At 40.2% G+C, this 16,293-nt stretch overlaps 1 long non-coding RNA gene across 1 annotated transcript in view; it reads right to left on the reverse strand.

Annotated features, from left to right (window-relative positions):
* LOC103678567 overlaps window positions 1-16,293 on the reverse strand; it is a 35,669-nt gene extending 19,376 nt beyond the window's left edge. Inside the window, exon 1 of the long non-coding RNA XR_572724.2 lies at window positions 15,984-16,293. This is a non-coding gene — a long non-coding RNA (uncharacterized LOC103678567). The remainder of the gene's footprint in view (window positions 1-15,983) is intronic.

Consider the following 16,293-nt stretch of genomic DNA (forward strand, 5'->3'; position numbering starts at 1 on the left):
TATGGAGAGAAAGGGGGGCTGGGGTAGTCAGTGATGACTAAGGTGATTTCAAAAAAGTACTACACTTCATTCTATAGTTTGGATGACTCATTGTTTTATAAGCTCCCAGGCTGAGTCACTTCATTATCAGAAGCCAAGAAAGATGAAATGAGAAAGTCAGCTGGCTTGTGTCCTTACTATCTTAGGGCAGAGACTGGCAGCCTCAACCAGAATGATGCCTGAACAGGTCCTATTTCTCTTTCAAGTAGACCCCACACCAAAACTGGTACAAAAATCTCTGTTCTCACACTTACACCCTTGCCTTAATTACAGAGAAGGCCAGTAATGTATTTTGAGAGTCAATGTGTAATCGAGGAAAAAAGTTACCATAATCACTTATCTGCATGTTGAAGTAGTAGCTCAGGCACTTTATCTAGTGATACAACGTCATATTGTATTACTTAGCTTATTACTTGATGAGTATTACTTAGTAATTTTTACTAAGCTTATTACTAAGTCAGTTGGAACAGCTTGAGACCGAGGTCAGACCAAGAAGACGGCAGACAGAATGGCAAAATGTAAATGTTGAGCGAATGCAGAGGACAGACTCAAGTTTAATGTTAAGAGCTCAGAAGATCAAGTGGCCAAAGAAGGAACTTAAACACCATGGGCAAAGAGGGACATTCAAGGTCAAGGACAGAGAATTTGGAGGAGTGCATAGCAGGTGTCAGAAGCCATGCATAGTCCCTCTGAGAGCCAAACTCCACAGCAAGAAACAGCAAGAACAAACATGAATAACGAGAAAATGCAGATAAGAGGAAGAGAAGCACAGAGCAGGGAGACCTGGGACTCAAAAGCTGAGTCCCTAACACCTTCTCTAGCCTGGTTCTTACCCTGTTTTAAGATCCAAGGGCAACTCTGCCGCTGAATTGCCTGTGATAGTTCTGTAGTCTTAAAGAAAAGGGGGGAGGGGTTTCTTACAAGTCAATTCAAGTTGCTTCCTGTTACTTGCAACCAAAGAATTTTAATTAACATAGCATATGTGCATTGTAAAGATCTTGAAGTATATTGCCAACTTGCTCTCCAGCAAGTTCGTAGGGATTCATTTACGCAACAACAGGGTCCTATTTTTCTCCACTCTTATTAACTCTGGATATTTCCATGCTTTCAAATCTTTACAAATTCTCTTTTATATTCTAATGGCTGGCATAGTCAGAAATAGCTTTTGCCCACCATGGCTTCGCCACAGAAATACAGGAGAAATGAATGGCAGAAAAAGATTCTAGACACAGAAAACAAGTGTTCTTATTGATATAAATTTGTGTTATCTTCCACTGGGAAAATGATGAGATCATTTGTGGCTAAATATGGGGTAGTAAGATCATGCTAAGCAAGGGAATCTTGGAAGGAAGGGCAGAAGGGTGGGTAAGTATGTGCTGCATCACAGTCTAGGGGGAACGGAACAGAGAACCCCCCTCTTGAGTCTCAAGAAAACCACCCAACCCATTAAGGAAGGGGAGCCTTCAAAAGGATATCTCATCCGCCATACTGTATTAATTATAACTCAACACAATAAGACAAGATGTGGTGTAAATATTAGGAAGAAGGAAACACCATCATTTTACAGATACGACTGATAGCCTATGAGTAACTGAAAATTATAAGAATCTATGAAAGAGTTCAGGGAGGTAGTTAAAAATAAACATGTACAAATCAACACATTCCAGATAGAGCTGGTTAAAACATACAATGCCGATTATACCAGTCTCAATCACAAGCAATAGAAAATACCCAGGAACGGTCATAAAAAGAAATCTGTAAGATCTGTATAAGCAGCAGCAACCACAAAAAGTTGGAAGTAAGGACTAAGTGGAGAGACGTGTTTCGAGATGGGACTATTTAATATCATAAGATGTAAGTTATCTCCTGAATTCAATTAAAATTCAACAAAGATAATTTAGAACTTGACAAACATATCCATCTGGAAGAAAAGTCCATGAGGTTCATAAAATGTTGGATTAATAGGGACACTTATCCAAACACATATTAAAGACTACCTAAAGCAGTAATCAAAAAAGTGTGGCATTGCAGAATAGAAAAAACTAAGTTAAATAAAAAGAACAATGTGGGGCAGAGACACATGTGATTTGCCCGCTGCCCTTGGTTGACCAGAATCCTGCTATAGCCATAGATCAATAAAGAAGGGAGACTAGGGGAGAAAAAAAAAAAAGACTAAAATATATATGAGTAGTTGGCATATGATAAAGGTTATATTTCAAATCACCGGGAAGAGAATGGATTTATTAGTGAATTATATTTGGGAAAAATAAAGTTGGAACCATTATGCATCTATCACATTCAGTTGCAAAAACCCAGTATCTTCTCCAGCTAGTTTAAGCAGAAAGGAATTTATTGCACAGTACTAAATTGCTTACAGAATCACTAAGAGGACTGGAAAAAAAGAGGCTACAGGCTCTATTTCCAGGAACGACTCCAAATTGGTGGTCCAAATTGCTGAGCCGTTTCTATGGTCACTAGATCTGACAACATACTGCTTTTGCTAATTTCCATATTGCTGAAACGGATGTCACATACCCCACCTTTCTCCCCATTCAACTTACTGGCAAAGTCAAGTCTCAATCACATCAGAAACACTATTTACTCAGACGTGTGGGAGCTGCAGGTTTCAGCTTTCCCGCATGTGCAATGCAAGGAGGTGCATTCGATCAATTTGCACAAACCTAAGTAACCCTCAGATAAATTACATACAAAGAACCAAATTACAGAGTAGAACAAAATAAAGATATATTTAAGGATTTAAACTAATTTTAAATTATAATCACATTTTGTGAATTATCCTTATAAATTGTGTTATATGCAGTAATAGATCTATTACATGTAATATACATATTTAATTTATAATATATAACAAAACACATATGTACACATCTTCGTCTGGGACAGAGAGAGAATGAGCGAGAAGCAAAAAGACTGTATCCCAACATGATAGCAATGACTATCTCAGAACAATGGGATTGTGGGCTCATCTTATTTCTTTTTACTTGCCTAGAATTTCTTAAATGGATAAATGATAACATAGTATCTCCTTTATTACAAGATTATTTTTGTAAAAAGAAAACAAAAAACAGAACAATGAACAAATACAATTTAGAATAAAGATCTTTTAAATCCTAAGTAAAATATTTACTAACCAGTATTTTAAATAAAAGTTAACCCTTACTGCAAACTTACTCCCTCACAGACACTGTCCTTAGTGCTCTAAGTGTATTAAGATAGTTACTCTTTGTAACAACCCAAGAGGTAAACACCATTATTATTTTCACTTTACACAGGAAACCTAAGAGTATAAAAGGTTGAGAGCACTGCTGTGGTGGCATAGAGGGGAGGTGGTTGAGTTGGGGAAGGCAGTCCCGTTAGAGAACCCAGGCTCTCACTTCCAACACTCAATATTGTTATCAGCATTAATATTCTTAGCGACAAGCTGGGCACCAACATACATAATTCAGCCATTTAAAGTATTATTTGGGCTGCCAGGGTGGCTCAGTTGGTTAAGCATCCGACTCTTGATTTCAACTCAGGTCATGATCTCGGGGTCATGGGATGAGCCCCGCATCAGACTCCCCGCTCAGGGGAGTCAGCTTAGAATTCTCTCTCCCCCTCTCCCTCTGCCTCTCTCCCCGTGTGTTCTGTCTCTCTCTAAAAATAAATAAATCTTTTAAAAAATGAAGTGTATTACTCAATGGCTTTTAGTATATTCACAGAGGTGTGTACCCATCACAATTAATTTTGGAACATTTTCATCACTCCAAAAGGAAATTCTACTCCTCTCAGCTGTCACCACCCACCCCTCCCCAGGTATCCTAGGCATCATACAAATACTTCACTCGCATAATCTGTTTATCCTGATAACAGCCCTACAGTGTAAGGGCTTATATCCCCATGGTAGGGATGAGGAAACAGAGGCACAGGGTGGTTAAGAAATGTGTATAAGTTTACACAGTTAGTAAATAGAGGAACGGGGACTTAAATTCCAGCAGTCCGCCTTTAAAACACTTCTCCTGACTACTGTGTTATTCCACCATCCACATAGGCTATTACAAAAATGAAAACTTCAGGGCACCTGGGTGGCTCAGTCTGTTGAGTCTGACTCTTGATTTCAGCTCCGGGCATGTGCCCAGCAGGCAGTCTGCTTCTCCCTCTACCTCTCCCCCACCTCGTGTGCTCTCAGGCTCTCGCTCTCAAGCGCTCATGCGCTCTCTTTCTCTCTCTCAAATAAATAAAACTCTTAAAAAAAATGAAAACTTACGGACAAGTGAGAATCATTCCAGGAGTATAAGAATGGTTCAATCTAAATATAGTAATTTGATATATCATGTCAATAATTATAGTTTAAAAAAATCATGTGTCAAAAAGCATTCAATAACATTCAATATCTATTTCTAGGGGGAAAAAGTAACAACAACAACAAAAAGTAACACAAAAATGAAGAAAAGCCCCAAACAAGTATAGAAGGATGCTGACACACCTATCTCCAACAGCTGTAACACGGAACAGTGACACAGTGAAGGCACACATGAATAACAAAGAATAAAACATGCCCGTTGTTGCTACCTAACTTAAATTTATTCTGGAACCTTCAACCAATGCAATGGCAGTAAAAAGAAAAAAAAAAGATTTCTCTTGAAAAAGAAAATGCAAAGTAATTATTTCTCTATAACGGATTACATAAATAGGAAAATACTGGACTATCAGCTTCAAATCTATTTTCAGCAATACACCATTCCAGTAATCTAAGAATTGAATGGAAGACTGTGAAAAGTTAAACAACAAGATAAAGGTGCGGGGGAGGAGCCGGGGGAGAGGGGGGTGAGAGCTCAAATCCGTCTTTGAGGCTGCACAGTCCCCATAAACTGGCAATCATTAAGTCTTGCTTCACCTCCCGAGAATGCATACCCGTTAAGATTCTTTACATTCTTTCCCTTGCCTATTTTGCCTGGAAAAATACTTGAAACCACAATGTTGGACGGATCGTTTATTTTTGTGTGTCAGTATTTTAACTGGAAGGAAAAGGAGAGGATTTTTCATGGATCTTTAGGTTACGGTGATTTGACATTTTATTACTTACAGGATTTATCGCCCACATGGAAAAAGGAAGAACGCAGGCAAAGGGAGAGTGGAAAAGCCCAGGACCAGCATTATGTATCCCCTCCTTCCCTGACCGGGTAGTCAAAAAAACCCTCCAGTTGTATGGAATAAAAAGAAAGAACCCCAGAGCCCTTTCGTGTCCTTGCGGCCCTGAGGAAATTACAGAGTGGCCGTGTCGTGAGCATCTCGCAGACTGCTGGGATCCGGGCTGAAGGGAATCCTCCGTTTTGCGTATCTAGGAGCCCAGGTTATCCGTCCGACCAGGGGCTATCAGGATATCCAAGAGCTGCCGCTTAAACTTACCAGATACTTTTTGATATGCACCATTCATTTATGCATCTTTACTCTCCCCCCTCCCTCAAAGACTCTGGTGGCTAAGAAATCAATACATTAATTTATCTTTAGAAATAGATCAGTAGCTGAGAGTTACCAGAGGAAAACAGACTTGGAGCAGAACCCTGGTCTGAATCCCAGATGACACACTTAACCACTATGTGTGACCTTGGCTGAGCCACTCAAACCATCACTCACCTAAAATTAGCCTCATCGATGTCACCTTTCACCTTCCCTTTTTTATTAAAATCCCACTTAACCACTTTATGGCTTTGTCCCCTGCTGATCACCTTTCCTCCTTGGTCTTCCAGAACACAACATTTCTGGGCTTCCTCCTACCTGGCGGGCAGATGATTCTTCTTATTCTTTAGCTCACTCCTTGCATCTGGGATCTGACTTCAATACTCAAGTATGGGGTACTTCAGTTATTTGGGTTTAAATCCCTTTCCCTGAGTAGCCTCATCCAAATCTAGAATCAAGTCCCAGCCCCTGATCCTGAGACCCAGGACTCTAGACGGGTCATCTCCCCTGGAACAAACCATGGAGACCAAAGAGTAACAGACTCCAAAGGAGCTAACCATCTATCCTGCCCCCATCCCCACCCCCCAAAATCGGAAAATGAGCTCCTCCTGTGAACTTGACACTGCTCGTCTGTGTATCACCCTTTGAGGAGCAAGGCTTTTCAGAGCTCCAACAACTAGATCATCAAATTTTGTGGATTCCACCTTTTACCCCCTCTATATTCCCACAGCCACTGCTTTAATTCCAGATCTTAAGACGTCCCCTTCAATAGCCTCTCTACTCCCTCTACTGATCTCCCTGACACCTTTCTGGACCATGCCAAAATTTCCTATGTACTTCTCCTAGAATTACCTTTATCAAAGGCAATCTGAGTCTCTAAAATGGCTTTCCATGGCCCCAAATTATTAAAGTTCCTTTGCTTTGTACACAAGGCCTTTCATGGGCTGGTCTCATGCTATCTGTAGACCTTCATCTTCAATCACCTTCCCCTATTCCTCAATTACTTCTTTTTTTCCCCAAACACATCATGCTCTTCCATGTATCCTCGCCTTCCTACCCGCTCTTCTTTCTGTTGGCGTGTCATTCCAAACCCCTAGGCCTATTCTTCTTCCATCCTCCAAGGATCAGTTCATTTGTCCCTTTCACAGGAAGTCTTCCTTTATCCCCAGTGTGACAGGTTGCATGAGTGGTTACAATTCTTCACCATTCTCTGCATTTACATTTTTGCCACGGCCTCATCAGTGAACTACACTTACTCACACTTTAACTTTGATGTTGGCCTTGGGCCTTGCCTTGGCCCATAGCACAGAAGCACCAATGACATGTGCCAGTTCCAAGTCCCTTTAAACAACCTTCTGACATCACCATGAGAAGAACACATGAGTCTGCCCCAGAAGGAACATAAAAGAAACTCACCGAGCAGGGGCGCCTGGGTGGCTCAGTTGTTTAAGCATCTGCCTTTGGCTTGGGTCATGGTCCCAGGGTCCTGGGATCAAGCCCCACCTCATGCTCCCTGCTTAGCTGGGGGCATGCTTCTCCCTCTCCCCCCTGCTCGTGCTATCTCTCTCTCTCTCAAATAAATAAATAATCTTAAAAAAAGAAAGAAAAGGAAAGGAAAGGAAAGGAAAGAAAAGAAAAGAAAAGAAAAGAAAAGAAAAGAAAAGGAGAGAAATTCCCAAGCAGAACTTCTCCAGGGAGCTGAGCTGACCAAGTCCAGCTTTCATCAGCACGCCCTCCGAGGACTCACAGGCACTGGGATAAAGGCTTATTGCTCTATACCACTGAGATTCTGTGGTTGCCTGTCAGGTGGCATACTGTCGATAAACGATACAGCCAATGTGGTTTATTTGTCCCTTCTCTGTCCTCCTGTTGCATCCTTACACGTTCCCACCCAGTTCCTCTCCAAGACAAATGGGAAAGCAAAGCTGGCGTGTGTTCTTGCAGCTAACAATACCAAGCACGTCACAAACCTCAGTCGGAGGGGGAAAGACTCTGCATTCTAGCGAAGTTTTCTTAATGGCAAGAACACTCCGCCTAGCACTATTCCCCCAAATAAAGCCTGAGCTCTTTTCTTTAGGTTATCCTCTAACCAAAACAAGTTTACCCTTGACTTTTACAAGACTGATGCCGACGCATATATGGGAACTTTTTTGTACAGATAACCCTTATGCGAAGAAAGGTACTTTTTTTTTGCCGTGAACAAGCTAACTTTAACCTAAGTTATTTGAGAAGCTCAGCTCTCTTGACGTCTGGAGTAACTTTTAAAACTTTGAAGAAAAACACTTTTATTTTTCCAATGCTTTTATCTGAGTTCTTCTTCATCCACCAGCAAGGATGCTGGGCATTGGGCCTTGTTGAGGGTTCAATATTCCGAAAGCCTAGGTCAGAGACGTGTGTGAGAGCAGAAATCTGAAAGGTACGGTCTTAGGGCCATAGCCCAAAATCAAAAGACTGGCCCCTGGTCCAAATTCATCACTGAAACTGACAGACAAGGAGAGCAGGAAATCCCTGTGTGCGTCCGGAGACAGGCAAGTTGGGTGCCCGGTTCCTACACTCGAGAAAAGGTACCACTGCACCTGTTTAGAGGGTCATGCAGCCCCAGGCACAGGTGAGACTCCTGCTGGCATGAACACCATCTATTGTAAAACTTTTCACGTGGTTGCGCAGAAATTCTGTAGTGAATTCTTTCGTGTCGCAAACATAGACAAGCATCACTCGTGGTACTTGGGATACTTACGCAGAGATAGTAAACGTGATGATTTGGTTTAGGATTTAGCTGTATGGGACATGCTTCTGACAGGAGGTTAAATGAAAAACAGAAAACACAATTGTTTGCACGCTATTCTCATAATACATATTCCTAGAAAAGACCGGAAGAGAAGACAGGCCAAAAAATGGTGGTTAGGTTAAGTGAAATGAAGTGATTTTTTTAAGTGTTTCTATTTTTTAAAACGCTTAAGTGTAAAAATATAACTTTATGATGAAGATAATAAATGTCTCATATAAAATAATATCTACAAATTAAAACTGGAAATTGAAAAAGAAAGTTTCTCAATGAGCATTGCCCTAGAACAAAGGAGTGTGTAAACCCTGTCGGCGTCTCCCCAGAGAGATAATCCTATCTAGGGCTCCACTGCTCATTCCAGTCCGCAGAGCCCCTTCTCCAAACTGGGCTGGAGAGAAATGACTCACTCTTTGGCTCTAGGTTTCTAGACTCCACACAGACTACCGTCCTTCCAATACATTACAATTGAGAAAATTACTGTTTACTTCAATTATATGCCAGTTATATATTCATGCTTGGTTTTCTGGATTAAACAGGGGACATACCTTGGTCTTCCGCTGAAGACTTTGAAATAGTTCATTGGCAGAGGTATTCTGCTTTTTTATTGAGTATTTCTATACATAGAAGGCTCATTTTCATTTCATCTTCGGGGGATAAATTTTAACACCTCGTCTCCGAAGCCTCCTCTGCTTGGTAGCCCCGTACTCTACAGCTGTTCTAGCTTTAAATGAGTGTGCGTGAAAGAAGCTAGTCCCAACCCCACTTACGGTAAACCCTTCACCTGCTTGATGTGAAAACTGCCCATCAGCTTTGATTCGAATGAACTCACCTGCTCTGTGCGACTTTATCTCTGAGGTTGTGTTTTCCAGGAAAGAAGTGAATTTTTTTTCTGGATACTTGTGACTGTCTCTCCAGTTGACTATCTCCCCGTTGGAATTAATTGAAGGTTTCTAAAAGGAATTTTCAATATTGGTGCAAATATCCCCAGCACCGCCTGTAACTATAATGCAGAATGTAGGGTCGAGGGTGGGAGGAGGAAGCAAGCGAAGATGTGTTTTTCTGTCATAATCAATTTCTTTTAGAAGATGGCACAAGGGTGCCTGGGTGGCTCAGTGGGTTAAGTGTCTGACTTCAGCTCAGGTCATGATCTCGGGGTCCTGGGATTGAACTCTGGTCAGGCTCAGCACTCAGTGGGGAGTCTGCTTCTCCCTCTGCATCCCCCCAACTCATATTCTCTCTCTCTCTCGAACATATAAATAATAAATGAAATCTTTAAAAAAAATATCACAGTGACACATGATTTTATGCAGTAAACATGAATACAGTTTCTTCCTACCATAAAGGCAGAGAGATCAGAGAGAACAGCATCTGGCTGTTCATGTGCTAAGGCTTAGAGAGCCCTTATTCTGAAAGAAAGAGCCAGAATTCTGAACTCTGGATTAAGAATAGGCACTCACAGGGCTATGGCAGCAAAGTTGAGAGCTGTGACCATTATGAATTTTGAGCACCAGTACTTCTGGATGATGTCACATTCAAAGCACAGTCAAAACAGCCAAAAATAATCATTTTTTAAAAAAATTCCATCTTAAACGTGCAATTCAAAAAGCAATAAATGGTACCCAATTTGAAACCCTCATCCTGCCTCTGACTTACCGTGAAGATCAAGTTTATATCTCTTCCCCCTCTTCATGCTCCCGTCCCCAGTGAGGGCTTTCTATATCCTTCCACTGTTTCTAGGAGCAGGTGAGGCAGAGAACAGTGTTCCTCAGAGAGCGGTGGAGCGGAATAGCTGTGGTGGTAAAAGGGCTTTCTCATGGGGAAGGTGGGATGCTAATATGATTTCCATAAATTAATAATTTTTGACTACGTCTCCCCGCCCCTCTGGTCAAAATTAGCCCCCCCCCATACACACACACACACACACACACACACACACACACACACACACTGCTATGTTAAGTGGGGATCCCAGAAGCTCTTTTTATTTACAGCCTAGATTTCCCCCTCTCTTCTACTGGGGTATCTGAAGCACCCTTGGATATCTTTCAAGTCAACAACTGTAGACCCCCCCCTTACTAAACTTAACTCTGATGGGCAAATTTCTTTTTTTTAAGGTTTTATTTATTTGAGAGAGAAAGAGAGAGCAGGAGCGGGGAGGGGGAGGGGCAGAGGGAGAGGGAGAAGCAGACTCCCCACTGAGCAGAGAGCCCATGTGGGGCTCCATCCCAGGACCCTGAGGTCATGACCTAGGCTGAAGTCAGAAGCTTTAACTGACTGAGCCACCCAGGTTTCCCTGGATGGGCAAATTTCTGAGAAGCAAACACAATCAACCGGAGTATTTAATCAGATGTCACACCTGGAGCTCTGTCCCAGCTGTTTGGCATGAAGCTGGAGCTCTGGTAACAATCCTCTCGGTTCCAGATCACCAGTAGATGGCCCTCTTCCCCTCACCCTAAATGGAGGAGTCTCCACCCCAGCTGGGGTCTGCGGCCAGCGTGGGGAATGCGGGCAGAGCTCTCAGTGAGGAATTAGACATGCAAGTCAGAGTCAGAACTCGGCTGCGTTGGTGAGTCCTGCTGGCACCTCTCCAGCAGGTGTTCTGTCTTTAAGGAATAGCAGTGTCTGCACACTCCGTCCCAGCCTTAAGTTCTGAACTTCATTAAGAAATCCTGTGCCTCCAAAGCTTTAAATGTTGACTTCTTTTCCTCCTTAACCCTATCCTTCACCAAGAATGAGATTCACAGGTCCTCAGAGTAGCAGTGATGTTAACGTTGTTTAATAATTCCTGATTGCAGATCGACACTGCATGAATTCTAGAATCTCCATCCATTAACCATACCCAGGGAAAAGCTTGTTCACAGACACCTCCAGTCAGTAACTGGTCAGGTTGAGCCGTACTGGGGACACCAAAAGGTGACATATGTAATTGCTAAAAGGCTCAGATGAGCTCCAATACTGATCAAGCTTACTCTTCACTGATTAAAAAAAAAAAAATCAAAAGTACCTTGCAATAGAGAGGATCACTAGCTTAGTAGTGAGCTCCTCCTCTTAGAAAGAGTTAGCAAACACAGGAAAACTATTTTTTAAAAATCACAGTGTGTATTTTCTGTACAATTTAATAGACTATAGGGATTCATAAGACTTATGTAGGGTGCTAGGGGAGAAGGTGCAGTCAGAAAACAAAAATGAGTTCTTATGGGGAAAAGAGATGATTTATGTAATTTAAAAATAAATAATAGAAGCCAAAAATAGTAGAATGAACACTGGACTCCAAAAACAATTTAGAACAGCACCCCAAGAATTCACTCGCCTATTCAATAAATATTACCTAAGTACCTCTTCTATCCTCTGTTCTCACATCCAGACACTGGGGATATAACACGAAGCAAACCAATCACTGCTCCCATAGAGCTTTCATTTTAGTGAGAATTATTCCAGAATTTGGAGCAAAAAGAGACATTGATATAAATGATGAGAGGAATGGTCGATACTATGAAAGATAGATGAAGATGACTGTACATCTTCATAATTAGGTCTTCCAGAAGGAGACTAGAAAGCAAATGAAAAAAAAAAGTAATAGAAAAAAATGTTCTCCGAGCTGATTGAGGTTTACATTGCAAGGACTCACGGAGTCCTGATGAGAAAAGTTACAGAAGCATTCAATTATATTGATATCATATGTGAAAGCAATTCAGTTAAAAGGCATTATGAGAGGTAACAAGGACCACTCCATATGGTAGGAGATTTAATTCACTAGGAAAATAATTTTAAATGTAAGTACTCCTAATAAAATAGCCTCAAAATCCAGAAAGTAGAAATTCATAGATCCTCCAAAGAAAAGACGACAAATGCACCATCAGAATAGATCTCAAGAGATCTGTCTCAGCTGTGACAAGAAAAACAGAAAACAGCAAAACAGCAACAGGTGTTAACACATAATCAATATGCTTGTCTAATGGAAACGTATCCAATTTGCCTTCAACCGTTAGAAACTATTAGGTCTTCTCAAGCATGCAAGAGACATTTAGGGGAAAGATACCGAGACAGAGGCTTCTGATTTCTGAATTCCAAGGTGAAATGCTACACTCTGATAATGGGCCAGACTGGCACCATTCATCACTCCTGCGACATTCAACACTAGAGACAATTGAGCAATGTTAAAAATTTCTTAAGATTATTACCCAAGAGCTATAAACTGGGCTAAAAATGTTCATGTGAGAGGAAAACTGAAACATGTTTCCCCACATACAAGCAGTCACAAAGTACGCTTTCTAGAAGAAAAAAAAAACATGCATGGAGGCCAGAAGGAAAATGATTCAGCATAAAGAGGTAAAGAAAGAGGAAGATATGGTATAAAAAATCCTAACGAGCAAAATAATCAGCAAAGCAACCTAAGGACTTACTGGCATATGCTAGTAAAGATGCTTCAAAGAGAAATTTCATTATGAAAAAAAGATCTGAAAATAAGTATGCAGATTTTTAAAGCTATATGAAGTTTTTGGAGGAAAGGGTAGGAAGGAAGTAAAACTGGTAAATTTCTGAACTTGAAAAAGGGAAATACACATGGAAATTCTTTTTATGGATAGAGGTTAAAATATTTTTGGAAAACACTTTTTTAACTTAATTTAATTCGTTTCTTTTTTAAGGCAACACCAGAGTGATGGACCTTGTGAGGCTGGTACACGAGCAGGCTCTCAGACCTACACCCAGGTTGGGATTGTCTCAAGTTTCTCACCTGGTTCCGAATCCTATCCCGTTAGTTTCATTTCACTTACTTCCACCAATTCATCTCTTCAGGAGCAAATAAACATTCTTTTTTGTACATTTCAGATGTGCAGCGGGCAGCTCAGTGGCGCAGGACGCAGACTGGGAAGGAACCAGGTGCTGCGCGGGACGCAGACACCAACATGCTCCTGAAAACATTTTTAAATGTATAACTTGGACCACATCTTCTCAATCCAGTCATCTGTTGAAGGGCATCTTGGCTCCTTCCACAATTTAGCTATGAGGACAATGCTGCTATGAACATTGGGGTGCATATGGCCCTTCTCTTCACTACATCTGTATCTTTGGGGTATATATCCAGTAGTGCAATTGCTAGATCATAGGATAGCTCTATTTTTAACTTTTTAAGGGACCTCCACACTGTTTTCCAAAGTGGCTGTACCAACTTGCATTCCCACCAATGATGTAGGAGGGATCCCCTTTCTCCACATCCTCTCCAACATTTGTTGTTTCCTGCCTTGTCTATTTTTGCCATTCTAACTGGCGTAAGGTGGTATCTCAAGGTGGTTTTGACTGAATTTCCCTGATGGCTAATGATTTTGAACATTTTTTCATGTGTCCGTTAGCCATTTGTATGTCTTCATTGGAAAGTGTCTGTTCATATCTTCTGCCCATTTTTTGACTTGATTATTTGTTTCTCGTGTATTGAGTTTGAGAAGTTCTTTGTAGATCTTGGATACCAGTCTTTTATCTGTAGTGTCATTTGCAAATATCTTCTCCCATTCCGTGGGCTGCCATATATACAATGGAATATTACCCAGCCATCAGAAAGAACGATTACCCAACATTTGCAGCAACATGGATGGGACTGGAGGAGATTATGCTAAGTGAAATAAGTCAAGCAGAGAAAGACAATTATCACATGGTTTCACTCATTTATGGAACATAAGAAATAGCAGGAAGATTGGTAGGAGAAGGAAGGGAAGAATGAAGGGGGGGGTAGACAGAAGGGGGAATGAACCATGAAGGACTATGGACTCTGGGAAACAAACTGAGGGCTTCAGAAGGGAGGGGGGGGTGGGGGAATGGGATAGGTTGGTGATAGGTATTAAGGAGGGCACATATTGCATGGAGCACTGGGTGTTACACGCAAATAATGAATCATGGAACATTGTATCGAAAACTAAGGATGTACTGTATGGTGACTAACATAACATAATAAAAAATTATTATTAAAAAATAAAAATGAATGTATAACTTGGAAGAAACTGGAAGATAATTTCAAGATGGAAAATTAGGACAAAGATTATAAGCATACACAAAAGCCTAATAAAGAGAAAAGAAGAGGGATGCCTGGGTGGCTCAGTCGATTAAGCATCTGTCTTCGGTTCAGGTCATGATCTCGGGGTCCTGGGATCGAGTCCCTCATCGGGCTCCCTGCTCAGCTGGGGGCCTGCTTCCCCCTCTGCCTGCCGCTCCCCCTGGTTGTGCGCTCTTGCTCTCTCTGACAAATAAATAAATAAAATCTTTAAAAGAGAAAAGAGAATAAAGTTTGTACCTCTACCATACAAGCCTCCATGGACTAAATAGTAAAGTAAAATCAAGCCTTTTTCTGTTGATAAGCTATAAACTCAAAACAAAATAATAGAGAATTAGAAGATGAAAACACAAAGAAGAAAACAGCAGGCTTAAAAAATACTAACATTTTGAGAAGTCTCAATTTAAACAAACAAAAAATTCTATTTTATCAAGTGAATAAAAAAATGTTCAACAATGTCATTTGAAGCCTAAGTATTTTGTTTGTCCAAAATAATGATCATAATAAGAGACTATGAAAAAACTATCTGAACTTGATACCTAAAGAAGAGCATAAGTTATGATATATTAAATCTATCAATCACAAACTTTATGAGAAAGAAAATACGAATGCGGCTCTAGCAAGAAACTCATATTTTTCAGGGTTTTTTTTTTTTTTTTTTTTTGGATCTGACACATTAATTCTAAATTGTAAATAGAATAAATGTGTAAGGGGGTGCCTGGGTAGCGCAGTGGTTAAGCAACTGCCTTCGGCTCAGGGCGTGATCCCAGCGTTCTGGGTTCGAGCCCCACATCAGGCTCTTCCACTAAGAGCCTGCTTCTTCCTCTCCCACTCCCCCTGCTTGTGTTCCCTCTCTCGCTGGCTGTCTCTCTCTGTCAAATAAATAAATAAAATCTTTAAAAAAAAAAAGAAGAAATGTGTAAGAATACCTACAAGAATATTGACACACAAAAATAGTATGGGTAAGTTTCCGTGTCATAGTTGAAAACATTTACCACTGTAATAATTAAAATAAACATTAAATTATCAAAATGAATATTAAATTATCAAACATAAATTGTTAAACTGAAAGAGTTAAGACCAACAGTCTATGTTTTCTCTTTCTTATCCTTTCCTTTTCCCCAAATGCATATACATTTATAACACATACATATGTACATAGGAACAGTGCCATAACTGGTGTTAGAAAAAAAGTCTCTCTTCTTCAAAAATACAAGAGTACATCTCCACTTTTTATCACACACTTAAATTGCAGTGAGATTGAATACTTAACCACTAAAAAAAAAAAAAAATAGAAGCACAGAAATAAATGGGAGAAAAGATAGTCAAATACATTTATAAAATGGAAGACAAAACATTTCTAATTTTGTCATAAAATTCAGGAACCATACGAAAATAATATAGAATTAAGGGAAAATGAAGAACTTTTATGTGGCCAAACACATTGTATTCAAAGCTAGGAAAAACATTCATCATATATAAGAAAAACAAAGGGCCATTGTAACAAATAAATAACTTCCAAATTAAAATGACCAATAACTCATAAAAAATAGGAAAAGGGTATGCAAAGAAAATTAATAAACTTATGAAAAAAACTCTCAATCTCACAAAAAACCCCAAAGAAATCAAAATTAAAAGAGAGAAATGAAGACATACCAGTTTGGCTAAGAATCAAAAGACTGCTCAGTACGAATATCGATGAAGGCATAAGGAAATGGATTAATAACTGGAACTCTTCAAGGACACCCAGGAAGTAGCATGAAAAACTGAACACAAATACGCAGTTGTTGCATCAGCAATTTCACTTCTAGAAATTTATCTTAGGGAAGTAATTAGACAAGTGCACAAAGATACATGATTCTTATCTCAGCATTTTTTTCCGAGGGGAAAAATCATAAAATCTTCAGTGTTCAGCCCGCATTATTTTAATTACGGTACATGCACACAGTGGAATATCATGCAGCGA

The sequence above is a fragment of the Ursus maritimus genome, unplaced genomic scaffold (assembly GCF_017311325.1).
Source record: "Ursus maritimus isolate PB19 unplaced genomic scaffold, ASM1731132v1 scaffold_17, whole genome shotgun sequence".
NCBI classification, from domain to species: Eukaryota; Metazoa; Chordata; class Mammalia; order Carnivora; family Ursidae; genus Ursus; species Ursus maritimus.